Source organism: Rhinatrema bivittatum, chromosome 3, assembly GCF_901001135.1.
Source record: "Rhinatrema bivittatum chromosome 3, aRhiBiv1.1, whole genome shotgun sequence".
Lineage (NCBI taxonomy): Eukaryota > Metazoa > Chordata > Amphibia > Gymnophiona > Rhinatrematidae > Rhinatrema > Rhinatrema bivittatum.
The window spans coordinates 119,820,834-119,836,328 of record NC_042617.1 but is presented as its reverse complement, the minus strand read 5'-3'; the positions used below and the strand labels follow the sequence as shown (position 1 = coordinate 119,836,328).

Here is a 15,495-nt window from a genome sequence, read left to right as displayed (position 1 = left end):
ATAATGTTTAACACATTAATCGCCGGCAGCAACGCTGGAAATAACTACACCTTTTGCAGGGGCGCTATGGGGGCGACCGTATGCACCCGGCCACATCGCCAGCAGTATGTTTTCGCCCGCCGCAGTTGCTGCTGTTGCACACACTATCACCCCTGCCCCTTTTCTGGCCATGGCTCTTCATTCCGCTATATTTGTAGCGGAATGAAAAACGTGGGCTTAAATTTGTAGCTGAGGAAAGGGAGGGTGAAGTGACTGGCCTAAGGTTACAAGCAGGTGCTGCTGGGTTTGAACCCTGGCTTTGCCTGGTTCGCAGCCTGCTGGCTCAAACCACTAGGCTCCTCCTCCATATATAAGTTTATATGATTTACAGGATGTTTTTCATTGAAAAAAAAATGGTATGCAAGTTGAAAATTATTTCGTGGATGACTGACCTGTTTCCCTTCTAACATGTACTAGTGTAATTAAAGAGATTGTTTATTTACAATATCAAAAACTAAGAATTAGCTTGAAATGTCTAAAGGAGTGGGCGATAAATGACCTAGAGATTTGATTTTATGATTTACTCAGGATAAAAGACAGCTTGTTTTCAGTTTAAATTAATGGATTTGTCTCATGCTGTCATGTCAAATTCCCCCAGAGCTTCTCTTTTATTGTCTATTATGGGAGAAAGCATAAACATGACTGCTTGAATGTTACAAGGGAATGTTAGGTCTTTATATCACTGACAACACCAGTACTTAATTTTCAAATATGTTTTATTTAAACCCCCCCCAACCTCTGGTTTTACCTTCCGTTCCCTGCGACTTAGGATCTTCTGGGCTTATGCCAGGTGCTCTCAAATTCTATTACTGATTTTTGTTTCCATCACTTCCACTGGCAAAACTGCTCCATGCACCCTTTTTCTGGGAAGAAATATTTCCTTAGATTACCACCCCCCCCCCCCCATCCTCTTTCAGCTTCCTATGATGAACCACTTGTTCTAGAACTTACTTTCCATTCAAAAAGCTTTGTTGCTTGTGCAAGATCCATACCTTTGGGGGTATGTGATTGTCTCTATCGTAATCCCCTCCCTCCCGTGGTATATGTATTTCTCTCAAAAAAGCTTCTGGGTCTGACCGAGAAATGCCAGGTTTCCAGGTCCTTCCAGTTGCTATTAAAACCCTGCCAGTGAAAGGCCAGCTGCAGAAATGGAATGACTGGGGTGCGGGTGGGGGGGGAATAGAAAGCACTTTTCTTCACTGCCGAGCTACTTTTAAACTCATCACAGGAAGAAAGCAAGGGGTCTAGGCCGCAAAAAAAAAAAAAAAAAGGAACACGGAGAGGGGCAGGACAGAGCTAAGTGGGAGGGGGGCTGAAGAATGGAGGCAGGCTGCAGACCGGCACCACTGTGGGGGGAAAAAGTCAGAGCTGGAGGAAATCAGAGAAAGGAAGAGAAGCACAAATAGGCCTGCAGCAAAAAGGAGAAGATGGTGGCAAGGAGGGAGGGAAGAGAAGAAAAATGGGTATTACTCCGCTTTTTTGGGTGCACGCGCTAGTACCAGAAATCACTCTGTACAGGATAAACACATAAGAAGCACCCCCCCCCCCCCCCCGGATCAGACCACAAGTCAACCAAGCCTAGCACCTTGCTGTCAACTGTGTCCGATCAGGTCACAAGTAGCTGGCAGGATCCCAAAGACTAGGTCCACTAGGGTAAGATACATTTCCTGCACACAGATATCAACAAGATGGACATCTTCCTGTTTCTTCTACGCCTTTGTTGTGGAATATTCCTGTATGAAAGGAGCCATGTCTGGTATTATTTCTTAGGCCCACCCCCTTCTGCTGTGGTAACTCAATAATCCTGAAGTGAGCAAGAAACCCAAGAGGTTCCCAGGTATGCTCTGCACCATTTTGTTCACCCTCCTCCATATCCTTCTTGATGTGAAGCCTGCAGATTGACCAGTACTCCAGCTGCGATCCCATATGAGCTCCTTTTTCCTCTCTGCATGCATCCAAGTATTCCTCGGACTCTGCCAGCATCCTTGCTGCACCGCTTTGCTACCTTGAAATCATCCCGCGTTCTCTCCTTCCTGACTGGGGCACATCAGTACCTCATCCTCCTATCACAGACGGCTTCCCTCTATTTCTATGCCACACATGCTTGACCTTTCCTTTGCTTGAAACGGTAGTTGCTAAACACTTGCCTATGTCGAGCTTTCTTACATCACTCTTTGGACTGTTTGACTTTCTACTTGTGGGACTGATGTGCCCACATCAAGGTTCCTCCAATAACAGAAATCCAGGCAATGGATCACATTGCAAACCGTAATCTACACCAACTCACGGATGGGCTAGACACTATAAAAATCGGCCAGTACAGAAGCTATCCAAAGACTCAGGGATTTTACCCCCAGTATCTCATTTGAACATACTCGCCGTACACCAAAAGAAGCCAATCATCAAATGTCTGCACGTTTGAGATGAAAAATTGTTTCTATTTCCTTGTTAATTACCAATTTCAAGGATTAAATGAGAAGTGCATTCACAGTACTAGCAAGGGTTAATAGGATGAAAAATGCCAGGATTAGTGAGACCAAACAGACCCTTATTAAATAAACTAGCTAAAAATCATCAAACAGAAGTCTTTGTGGTAAGGTCCCTATCATTTTTTATACACACACAGCCTGCATTATATGTCAGCAGCTATAGTTAGTGCTTGACTAACTTTTTCTTAAACGTGGCATTTACAAAAAGATAAATAAATAAAACACTGCACACACAATGTATGCATTGATAGGTTGGCTTGTTTTTTTTTCTTTTATAAGCCCAGTTTAATGACAGTACGGCAACTATGAAGCCAATGCTGCCTGGAACAGCAATATTTTTCCGTTTGAGTTCCACACATATGGCTTTTAATCTCAATGCTTCTTTACCAAAGAGATCAGGACTTGCTATTGGCAAATACCAGAAACCCTGTGCAAAGTTATTTCAGCATAAATGAAAATTAAGCCTTAAATATGTATTTCTCTCATTATATCAGAAGCATTGGCAGTAGGGCATTCACAGTTATTTCAAGTAATGCTGATTGGATTCAAATAGCAACACCAAAATTAGAAACAAGAAACTGAACTGATTTTGTAAATGTACTTTTCATATGTATTTCCATGCAGCAGAGGATAGGAGAATAGTACCAGTGCAAAATGACAGTCAGTCATGAGCAACCTTCTTCAGTCTCCTCTTTGATAGTGCCACTGAGCTGATCCAGGGGAAAACAAAAAATAAAAAAAAAATGCTTTGGTAGAGCAATTTTACCAGATGTGGAAAAATTGCCCTTCTGGCTCCCCAAAACAGAATCTGCCTGGATCAGCCTTTATACCCTAGACAACTCATTACGTTCACAGATTGTGGTTATCGTCCACAAACTAAGGCAGTTACTACCCTTTACAAAAAATGCATGGGGGTAGCTTGCACGGAGCGGCAGTTACTACCATAACAAGCTTGCTGGGCAGACTGGATGGACCATTTGGTCTTTTTCTGCCATCATTACTATGTTACTATGATGTGCTGTCCTTTTGAAAACATCGGCTGTGTTGTTCTGTGCCACTATCAAACCAAAAGTGTTCTGGCCTGCACTGAACCACTAAATGCACGATAAGTAGTTTTAGTGCGCATTAAAATGAAGAAAACGCCAAAAGAAAAAGGAAAATCCAAATAAAATGAAGATTTTGCAGCTCCTGCTTTCAGAAACTCACCCAACCCCAGCAGGAGATACGGCCACAGGTGTAGGCACGACCCCTCTCTCCTGAGGCATGTAACACAGCTTTATCGAGTTCAGTGTGACAGGCTCCTTCCTCTGAAGACAAATCAAACCTACAGCTTTCCAGTCTCACAGGGCAACTCCTCAGTCCTCGGCATCAATTTGGGTGCCCTAGTTTAGAACAGCTGGCGACGTTCATTGACGCAAAGCAGAACATGCCAAGGAATGTACTTAGGAAACCCTTCCCGACTGTATCGGACATTTGTTTCCCTAAGTAAATATTTCCCAAGAGAAAAGCTACTGAACTTTTGTCTCCTGATATTTCTGAACAGCAGAGGCAGTTATAGTTCACTTCAGACAGAATCTAATTTACTTTTGTTACTTAGGGATTTTTTTTTTAGTTCAAGGAGACTTTATCTTGTCTGCTAATTTGCTGTTTTCTTGTCCGATTTTCTTCTTCTCCGACAACCTCTACAGTACCATCCCTATAACCTTCAATTTTTCATCAAATTCCTGCTGTGCTGAATTAGTATTTGCTTCGCTGCCTTATAGAATAATCCTGATGAATGAAGTTTAGTTAAAAAAAAAACAACAAAAACAGATTTTTGGGACTGACCTTATGATTCAAGACTGTAGTGCCGTGATGCAACAATCTTGCAGGGCTTGCCTCCTACGTAGAAAACGATACGCTGGAAGCCGGAGAGGGAGGGAAGGTGATGGAGACCCCTGCGGCTGCCCTTCCCTTCCAGAAAGTGGTGCAGCGGAGCCTTCCCTCCAGTCCTCGGGGCCAGACGAGGGAACTGGAGCTGGCCAGGCAAGCTGCCAGAGGAGGGGAGAAGCCACTGCCGTGATGCAACAATCTTGCAGGGCTTGCCTCCTACGTAGAAAACGATACGCTGGAAGCCGGAGAAGGAGGGAAGGTGATGGAGACCCCTGCGGCTGCCCTTCCCTTCCAGAAAGTGGTGCAGCGGAGCCTTCCCTCCAGTCCTCGGGGCCAGACGAGGGAACTGGAGCTGGCCAGGCAAGCTGCCAGAGGAGGGGAGAAGCCACTGGGGTTTTAGTTCCTTTAAAAAGTGGGAAATGTCATAAATGCAGTGAGGTGACAGCAGCATGGAAGTCTGGCACGCATTTGCCTGCTTAGGATTTAGCTTCAGCTTTTCAAAAACAGTGGATAAAATCCAGTGGGTTTTTTTTTTATAGCTTTCTGGCTCCGAGAGGTTGTTTTATGGACTGCGGAGACAAACCATGCCTGTAAGCTGTTTGCATAAAAGGAAGAGGCAGTGGAAAAAGAGCACAAACAGGTACCCGCCTCAACCCTGAAGAATTATTTTAAGCAATCCTTAACTTGCACACCTACGCTCTTCTACTCTACCCTCCTCCCCTGGTTGCTCACACCACCCATCATGCTTCCCTCTTTAGCTACCCCTGCCAATCCGCTCCTCCCTCAGCCCTCCACCAACATCATTCCCCCTTCACACCCTAAGCTGTTTAATGCTGCAGCAGAGATGTGTGGGACACTGTTCCACTGAACAGAACCATCGGTGCAGGCTGGGACTAGAACTGGCAGCAGCCCAAACACCTCAGATACTTTTTTTTCCTGTTTCCCAAAAAGGGGAAGAAGGGGGCGGAGCTTCAACAAGGACCAAGAGAATGTGCCAGCTTGCAGTTCCACTCAACCTGCCTGAAGGCTCTGTTAAGGGCAGCAGCGCTCTACAGCTCATATTTTAAATACCACTCACACAGGCCGCTGCAATATCGTGCACTGAGCCTAGCGCACAGGTTCACCAGCACACCCACAACCCTTTATGCAATAAAAGGGATTAGGGCGTACAAACCAGCACGTAGCTCATAGTGCTCATCACATGTAAATTCATGTAAAAAAAAAAATAAATGTGCGCCCGATGAGCACATTTTCTCCCTCAAAAATTAACGCCTGCCCCGGAGCAGGCATTAAGTCTCGAGGAGCCCCTAAAATTAAACAGAAAAGCAGAAAATACTGCTTTTCTGGAGCTCCTCCAAATTAATATCAGGGCGATATTAAGTCGGAGTAACCGAGAAAAGGAGATAGGTAAAAAAATAAAGTGTGCCGGAGGTCAGGTTAGGAAAACAGACGCTCGAATTAACGAGTGTCCATTTTTCTAATCCGTGGCTGTGCACGGGTTAGGAAAAAACGGACCTTCATAAAATAGTGCACCCGTTTTCCTAACCTGCGCACAGCCACTTCTCCCGGGTGCGCAATGCTGGGGAGGTGCTAGGGATGCAGTTTCCCCCCAGCATCTCCTTTTTAACGCAGCGGCTCATTTGCCTGCCGCATTGCGCCCAGGAGAGGTGGATGGCTGCGCGTTAGGAAAGCGGGCACCCAGTTTTAGCATGTCCACATTGCATCGGCTTGACAGTCTGCAAGTGGTGCTCCTGAGGGTTTCCACTTTCCTATGACAAGCTCAAAAAAAAAAATCAGGATGGAGTTGGTCCGAAGGGTGGCTACTTACATGGTCAGTGGTCTTCATTCTAAAGCATATGTGGAGAGACTTAAAGATCTAAACATGTGTACCCTAGAGGAGATGTGACAGAGACATTCAAATATGTCAAAGGTTTCCAAGCACAGGAGGGGAGCCTTTTTCAATGGAAAGGAGCCTCTAAACCGAGGGGGTCATGAGAAGAGGTTAACTCAAGAGTAATCTTAGGAAACCTTTATTGTTTGTTTTTTTTTTTCCACATAGAGGATGGTGGATGTGTGGAACAGCCCCTCAGTGGAAGTGGTGGAGACGAATATCATATCTAAATTCAAGAAAGCAAGGGATAAATACAGGGAGAATCTCTAAGGAAGTGGTGAGAATTATATTGCTAAATTAATTGGACGGATGGGCCAACTGGATGGGTCATGCAGTCTTTTTTTTTCTGCCGTCATGTTTCTATATTTCTACGTTTCTATAACTGAGGAATTTTTTGTTGAAGTGTGATCACATCATTTTATATTGTTTGCTTTACAGATTTTAATTAAGGTCTTTTTACTCAATCTGTCTAGCACAGCTGGGCTGATATAGGCAGAATAGAAGAATTTTAAATCATGAACTTAGCATCAAATGAAAAATAACGGCCTTTGATTTGCCCCTTGGTGCCTTGTGATTTGTCTCTTTAATGGCAACTTGTCATGCACAATAAGTTGCCGAGCACCAATCCTCACCTGGCATTCTACGAAAGGATACTGCGGTGTGGGGAAGACCTAGGCTTAATGTAAGGAAATATCTTTTCATAGAAAGCCCAGTGAATGGAGGGTACAGCCTCCCAAAGGAGGTAGGATGTAAAAGCACAAACAGAATTCAGGAAAGCATAGGAGCGAGAATCCTTAGCTGTGGGGAAGTGAGAATAAAGCTGGAGATCAAGAAGAGTTGTTAGGCAGTACTGGATCATTAACAATGCTCTCAAAGATTGGGGTGCAAACATTTTATCGATCTCTGATACAAGCTCCTCTCATGCCAGGGCCTTTTTCAAATACTGATCCCCCAGAGTCTTGCCTCCAGTTCCTGCTGTCCATGCTAAACTAGCTCTCTAAAATCACATGGAGTCTCACTCTTCAGTTCCATACGCCATGCTACATGTACTGTCACTACCTAATGCCCTAGTCTAAACTTCTGCAAAAAGCTCTCTTATATAACCACAGAAGTGTGAACATTTTCAAAAGATGTTAAAAAAAAAAAAATGTATCTTCTTACAGTGATGATTACTGAAAAGTTCATACTTAAAATCAAGGGAGAAAAAGAATCATTTTTTTGCAAAAAAACCCCAAACAAACCCAAAAACCTAAGAGGATGGTAAAAAAAGCGAGATTCATGCCTCTGTTTGTGCCAAAGATGCCTAGAGGAAGCAGATGAAGGCACTGAGAGATCCTGGCACATGAAAACATTTCTATAAAAGGAAGGAAAATGAAGCTGTCTTCATGGCTATTAGGACCCTGGAATCAAAGAAAATGAGATTCAAGTTTATGCAGAATAGCTCAAATTAATAGTATAAAAGACTTTACACTGTTCTTGGTACAAAATGTAACAGCAGCAACACCAGCAATAAAATGTTTGTTAAATAATTTAGTTGGCTGCCTAAACAAGAGTTAGTATCCCCTTATTTTGCTCTAATTTTTATTTCATTCTTCAGCATATATTAGTGATTGAAGACTTAAGATGTCTGTCCTCCACAATTATGAATTTAAGCCAACAGGAGTGCTGCTCTACGGACTTATCGGGACTCTATAGGGGCAGGTAGACCCCAGGACCGAACAGCTGAGGCACAGATTTTTAAAAGCAGGGCAATGGCCATAATAAGAGCTGCACATTTTTATTTTTTTTTAAACTGTCAGCCTTCGGGCCTAATTCAGTAAGGATTTTCTCCCACTGTGTCTATGTGAAAAGACCTCAATAGATCAGACCGTTAAGTCACCTTTTACTTGAGTAAGCTATAAGTGGATTTTCAGCCATCCGGACGCACATACAGTACTTTCATAAAGCACAGAAACTTGGCTGCATAAAAACGAGGCACCTCTGGAGGATGGGGTGCATATCTCATCTTCCAAAAGGTACACACATCAATAGGATGCTGCTAATGCACTTAACTTTACACCCACATTCTGCAGCCCTTAAAAAATGTATGCGCATTCTCATTGGCCACATAACCCAAATTTAGTTTAGGTAGGTGCCTTCTGTTTGGAAATCGATTTGTGTACACGCCTAAAAGCATGTGGATAATACTGCAGCTAGCCACATTCCTGAAAATTTACCCCAAAAAGAGAAGAGAGGCAGAAAGAGCCACTGAACCCGCCCTGTAGCTGGGCAGGTGGTCTCCAGTTTGATCCTAGAGCCAGGCCTCTCCGCCACCTATGTGCGCTCAGAGCCACTTGGGCTGCGGAGTGTGTGTGTGTGTCTGCTGGGAGAGGCCCGGTTTAAGGGTGATACCCGGTGACCAGATTTAGGATCTATGATAATAGGGCTCCAAAGGGAAAACTGGTGCATGGCCCCTGGGCCGGGCCATCACTGCAAATTGCCAGACTAGGTCTGTTGGGGATTGCAGGGGTACAAAAAAAAGGGGGGAAAAAAAAATTCCCAGGTAAATATGAAAGAAGGCTCCTGGTGCCAGATCCCAACCCTGGTTCCAATGGCCCACAGCTGCAGAAGAAAACAAAAAAAAGGCAGAAATAGAACAGGCAGCTCGACCTTCTACGGCTGCCGATTAAAAGCGTCAGTGCCTCCTCTCTTAAGTTTGTTCCAGTTGTTCTGAAGAGCAAATTTAATTAGATTGACTTTTGCCATCACACAACCAGCTGTAGGGTTAAGCCCATTAAGTTGTAGAAAAGTAATCAACTAAAACAATTAAAAGAAAAAGTCTGTCATTTTGAGTGACCTAATGCATTGAGGTTGCCCTCACTTCCAGAACTGGTAACACCACCTGCTCCATACCAACAATTAGACATCTTATCTTAAATCATACTTAAGTCATCAAATATTGCCTTAGCAAAGCAAGATTCCACAGGACTCAATAAAATCACAGCAAATACATATGTAAGGAATTAGCAATTTCAACGGGACAAGGCAGAATGAAAATTAAATCTAAAATTTAAAGAGCTACCCACTGTGCATGTACATGTTCCTTTCTCAGGGTCCTCACTGGGTTCTTTACCTTCAACGAGGTCAAACAGAAAACCCTGGGAAACAGACGAGCAATGGAAGAATGCAATGGACATCGGCCATTCACTAACAGAAGACACAGTAGGCAATTTAGTAAAACAACTAATGCCAGATACTAGCACAGTCTGATTCTGCAATGTTTCCCCAATAATGCCCTTCTTTACTTCCAGGTTCATTCCCCACACTGCCCCCTAGAGGTGGCCTTATGTGTAGTCCAGCATCCGCTTACATGTGAACTCGATCATGAGAAAGGAAGCTGGAAATCCATGGCTTTTACTCCTGAAGGCTGTGAAATGTTACCAGCCCAAGTCCCACTCACCTCCCATGGATTCCCATTGCTGTAATTCATGTGGGGAACTTAGGAAAAGTTCTCTTCTAAAACAGCATGGTTATTTAAAGCAGCAGTTCATGTTGACCAAGTTCAAATTCAATTAAAATTTATTTATAATCCACTTTTCCTAAAAGCTCAAGGCAGGGAACAAGGTAAACAATTAAAAATCAAGCAATAACAAGCAGCAATAAAACAGACCAAAAAAAAAAGTTGCAAAGTACATGAACATATCAACATCTAGAATGATATAAAACAATCTAAACCATCTTTCAAAATATGTTTTTTTATATAGGATTTGCATTGCACAGTTGGGGGACTTGACATAAATTGGGGCAGAACGCATTAAGATTGGTTATCTTACATTTTTAAAGCAGTGATGGTGAATGCCAATCCTCAAGTGGCACAAACAGGCCAGGATTTCAGGATATCCACAATGAATATCGCATGAGACAGATTTGCATACAATGCAGAGCAGTGCATGCAAATCTCTTTCTCAAGAATATTTATTGCAGAAAGCCTGAAAACCTGACCTGTTTATGGCACTTGAGGACTGGAGTTTGCCATTACTGGTTTAAAGCATTAATTTGCTAAAATAAGCCTTTGGATTGCTTACGGGTGAAATGTTTTTATGTGCAATTCGCTTCAGCAAGCCCACCTATTGGGAAGCCATGTCCAGCCACATGAGAGGCCGTGCTCTCACTGAAGCGTGGGAAGCGCAGTAGGAGCTTGTGTGCACATGGCTTAAAATCATCTGCCGATGGCATTAAGATTTTGGGGGGGGGGGGGGGGGGGGGGGGGGAAGGGCGGGAGAGGTGCATGCCAGGAAATGCACCTGTGTGCAATGGGAGTGGCATGCATTTCTCAATTTGTTTTTAAATGTCATAACTGGTCAGTGACATTGAGCTAAGATCAACCTTTGTTCTCAGTGCTCATGTCATCAAGTCACCTATTATTTCTGAGTGAGGAAAAATAGAAACTTAGCTGAATAATTCCAATGGCTAGGATTTGATTTGAAAATATTCTTATTGTTTTTATTTTATAATCACTGATACTTTTAGCTGGTATTTTTATTTTAAACTTATTTTATGATTTAAATTGATTATGTTGCTGTCATTATTTAAACTTAAGTTTTATTGTATTTTCTGATTATTCTTAATTGTTTATTTCCTATTTATTGTAAACAGTCATGATTGAAAATCAGAATGACGGTATATAACAGTTTTTAAATCAATAAATGGCACAATATGGCTGGGCCTAGTGTTTCTTGGCTCAGACCAGACTTGCTTAATTCTTGATTTTGGTTCATTTTTCAAGCTAGTTTACCCAGTTCAAACTGAGATTGTTATTTTGTGTGACTGGGTCCAACTTGCTAAACTTACTGGGAAGACGGGAGGCAGGAGTGCAAGATCCAGACACCTACTTTCTATTGGTTTTGGGGATGCAAGTGTGACAATTTGCTGATAATGATGGGAAACAAAGATTTGGGAGAGATACAAGGGGTGTGGAGGAGAGATTCTTTTATTCTTATTTGTATCAGGTTTGATGTCACTGGACAGATGGTAAGGCACATGTTTAGGAGACCTGCCCAGCACATTCATTGACTTAACTGGCTGTCTTCACATTTTCATCAGCCTGCATGTCCTTAATACATGTCACGTGATAATCCAAGCATTGCTCTGGTCCACAGCCATTGTACTGTAGCACATGCTCAATGGTCCACAAACAATCAGACTCTGCTACCCATATCTAATAATGCCACACCTTCTTGCCAGCCAGCTATGCATGATGCAGCTTGTACCATGGTAGATCAACTTTGTCCATCACTACTATTGCATTAACTGCCTCTCCTCCGCCCATCCACTCTCACTTAAGCACTGCACAGTACTAGGGGTGTGGGTCAATAGTACCCTAGTCCTGCAGAGCCTGCGACTAATCCTAGTTTCATGTTCTATTTTCTTCCCTGTGTATTTACCTAATTTCTTGTCTATGTTTTCTCCCCTTGCCTAACCAGGGATTTCGTCATAGTGAAGTGTGTCACATATCTGGCTCCTATTTCTCTTCTGTACTAGACCTTTGTCAGAGGGTTAGCAAAGCAACTCACCCGTTCACACTAGCAATATTATGAATTGCATGAATGTCTAAAACTGGAGACAAAAATTACACAATACACGTTTGGCAAGGGCAATTAGTGCACAGTAAGTGCAAGGGGGCACACATGCTCGACCTTAGCGCCTCCTTGCTATCGCGACCCCGAGACTACCGGCGGTCTGCCGGTTATGAACACTGACACCAAGCATATCGGCAGTCTTCAAAGCGGCCGGCAGAGGTTTTTTTCTTTTTTTTTTTTTAACTTTTAAAAAAGTACAGAAAAGCAGTTTTTTCTGCTTTTCTGTACTTTTTTTTTCAATGCGCTCAGCTATTAATGCCTGCTCCAGGCAGGCGTTAATAGCTGAGCGATAAGCGTGTGTCTGAGATGCACATTTAGTTTTTTTGCATTTGGAGTGAATGAGTAATAGCCTCATTCACATGCATTTGCATGTGATGAGCGCTCTCATTCACTCCGCATCGGACGCGTGTTAAATAGGCGCTAATCCCCCCTATTGCATTAGGGGGTGGATTAGCGCCTATTTAACCTGCATCTGACTGTGGGTTATACAGTACACTTGGCTGTCATAATGAACTAGTGTTGCAATTCAGTTTTATTCATAGTAGCAGACTTCTGAAATCTGATTGTACAACCCCAATACCTAGCTCTGTCTTCCGTTTCTGTGCATCTGCCTGGTACCTTGCCTCATCCATATGCTCCAATATGTACTAGATATTTATACCTCATTTTGACTTTAATTCAGCAAAATTAAGAAGTGTGCAAAAAACCAAATTGTACACAGGAGCAAAAGACCACGGGTAAGAGCCGAATAGCCCTGAAGTCAGCTATTCGGCTCTAACTCACGGAAAAACTATGCAGCTCGGGAATTTGGCAGAATGGAGACCCTTTTTAGCAGTTCTCATCAGCAAACCCTGAAGTCTGGCCCCTGCCTCACGAACCTTCACACCATCAGCAATGGAAATCAAGCTTTATTTGAATAATTCAAGCTGAATTAAGAGTCAGATAGCATATCCCTAGCTCACACTAGCAATGCAGTAAAGCAGCACGACCTCCTGCTCTTGCCAACCACAGAAACCAATAGAGTATGGAAAATCAATACTTCATCTTGATCCGTGTTTTTGAAAACGGAACAGTAAAGTTAAGAATAGAATGCCAGTTGGTGAATTTGCTGCATCTGATGAAAGCCTCAGGAGGCAGAGAGTTTGCTGAACGATAGGGTTGGGGGGGGGGGGGGGGGGGGGGAAAGAGGAGCTCACCTACGCTCCAGAACTGATGACATCACTCTCCCCTGGGGAGAGATCACCGCCAGAAAACCCAGCCGCAAGGCTCCTGCACGAGCGAGGCGACCTGGGGCTGTCTGAAGATGTCGGCCCGGTGGAACCTCTTACGAGGCACGATGCCCTGCAGGAACTGGCAAAATATCCACCAGAGCGGCAGGAGCAGGGCCTGGAGAGAGCTTTGCTGATATCTCCTCATTGCAACTCAAAGCTTTGGTAACGCCACAAACTTTTACATTGGAGCTTATTTGGGAAGTAATAAATGATTTAAGCAAGAATATGGTGACACAAATGGAAGTTTTGCTGAATATAGTGAAAGATACAAAAATAAGAGTTGAAAAAATGGAAGCAGAAAACGTACAAATTAAAAGGGAACTGATAACAGTTAAAGCTGATTTGGAAAAAGTAAATGATCTACAATGTGCTATGGTGAAGGAAAATCAGGTTTTACAATCTAAGATTGAGAATTTGGAAAATATTTCAAGGAGTAAGAATATTCACTGTATTCATTTCCCTAAACCTCCGACCCTAACACCAATGCAGCTTTGATGGAGGTATTAAAGTTGCCTGAAGCCACATTACCTATCATTTCTAAGATTACCTTCCTCCATTGAAGAAACTGTCCAGGCAAGAAAATAATGAGAATATCTTCATGCAGGAACTACAACCGGCTCAAGTACCAAGTTTAAGTGTTTCCGAGATACTGGAAGAGACTGAGACCAACCTGGCGAAACCATCAACATTACTGGTGACTTTTGTGTTAAAAGTCTGATAAGGACTGGGTATTCAGAAAATATTTCCTAAATAGAACAGAGGAATTTTTGGGCTGTAAATTTCAGATGTTTCCAAATTTATCTCAACAATCCCAAAAGCATAGAAGACAATCCTTATTGTTAAAACCTCAAGCAGTACAACTAGGGATGTTTTTTATACTGAAATTCCCATGTAGATGTTTAGTAAAGCATATAGAGGTAATACGTACATAGTCACTCAACCTTCGCAGTTAACACAATTTTAGTAAATAAGGGTAGACAGACCATTGCTTAGCTCCTCACCAGGCACTGCACAAGTGCGCTCTTATGGTGGGAATTAGTTCTCCCAAGAATAATGTAACTGTCCTATAGCTAAATTACCTGGTTAAATATATATATATTATATACCTGAAGTTGTGTAATCTTGGATCTTAATTGAGGGCTTGTTAGACAGGTATGATAAAAATGTAAATTTCCTGCAATTTGTTTGATTGGAGAAACTTTTCCTTTCTCTTTGTATTACCTGTATTTCTACTCAAGTAATGTTTGCTTGATGTTTAAGCTTGTAAAAGGTATAAATAGATAATTAAAAAAAAAGCCTCAGGCCATGGCACCTATTACTGCCATTGACTAAGCCCTCAACTGGTGACATGGCCTGTGAGGGAAACAGAGGAAGGAGAGATTTCATGATTGTCTTCTCCACATTTTGTTACAGCCCAGTTAATTCAGCATTTGACTTTCCTTGTCAGTTGATAAAATGGATCAGGGAAATATATTAATCCCCCCCAGCATCCTTCTCATGGAAAATTTAATTCTTAACAATGAAACAAGACTGTGATGAGTTGGAAGCCCTACTTCTTACTAGTAACTAGATAGGCTCCCACTCTGCAGCCGCACAGCACTGAAGCCAAATGCAATGCTGAGCTCGGTGCAGCACAATATATCTAGTGAGTTCTTAACTTTAATTTCTGACTGTTAGAAGCTTAGAAAGTCTAATGTGTAATGCTGTTATCTGATTTCTTTTTCAAGCAATGTCGATGACTCTCATCATTAGGTCTATGTGGAACGTTTCTCCGGCCTGGAGATCCTGCGAATGAGGAATATTCTATTAACCTGTCACCCCTGAGAAGAATATGTTTTTTGCAACCCTGCAGTGTCTGGTTTCCTTTTCAACATTTAAAGTCAAGCTTGAATGATAAACATCATCAGCAGATCGTGGAATCCCAGGCAGCGCAAACTCTGACATAAGTATCAAAAGATATATGCTGAAAGATAAACATGGACTTTAGATGTGAACGTTTCTAGATCATTAAAAAAGCAAGTTATTTCTGTGGCTTTCAAATGAGATTTTAATTGCAATATAAAAAAAATTCTTGAAAAAAAAAAAAGAAGTTCATACCACATGATTTTTGATGATTAATGCTGAAGACCAATGATTAGAACTTTATGTATACCAAGAAGGACATAAGTCATAATACTGATTTGTGCAGTCCCAGTGTCATCTTATGAAGGTCATACAGTGCCACTTTAAGAACATATTATGGTTCATGAATAAATGAGTATGCTATAGCTCTTTACTTGTGATAGAGATCTCATTCCTGTTAACTAAACAGACAT

General features: G+C 42.4%; 1 protein-coding gene across 6 annotated transcripts in view; it reads right to left on the bottom strand.

Annotated features, from left to right (window-relative positions):
- The window catches only part of PELI1 (pellino E3 ubiquitin protein ligase 1), a 98,289-nt gene that overhangs the window by 34,934 nt on the left and 47,860 nt on the right, over positions 1 to 15,495 (bottom strand). The window contains exon 1 of one of the 6 annotated variants that reach the window (XM_029593651.1): positions 4,356 to 4,501. The exons of 4 other annotated variants lie outside the window; for them this stretch is intronic. The gene's annotated coding sequence lies outside the window, so the exon portion shown is untranslated. Of the gene's footprint in view, positions 1 to 3,734; positions 3,857 to 4,355; positions 4,502 to 15,495 lie in introns of those variants that run through there. One more of the 6 variants, XM_029593647.1, reaches the window with a different exon arrangement.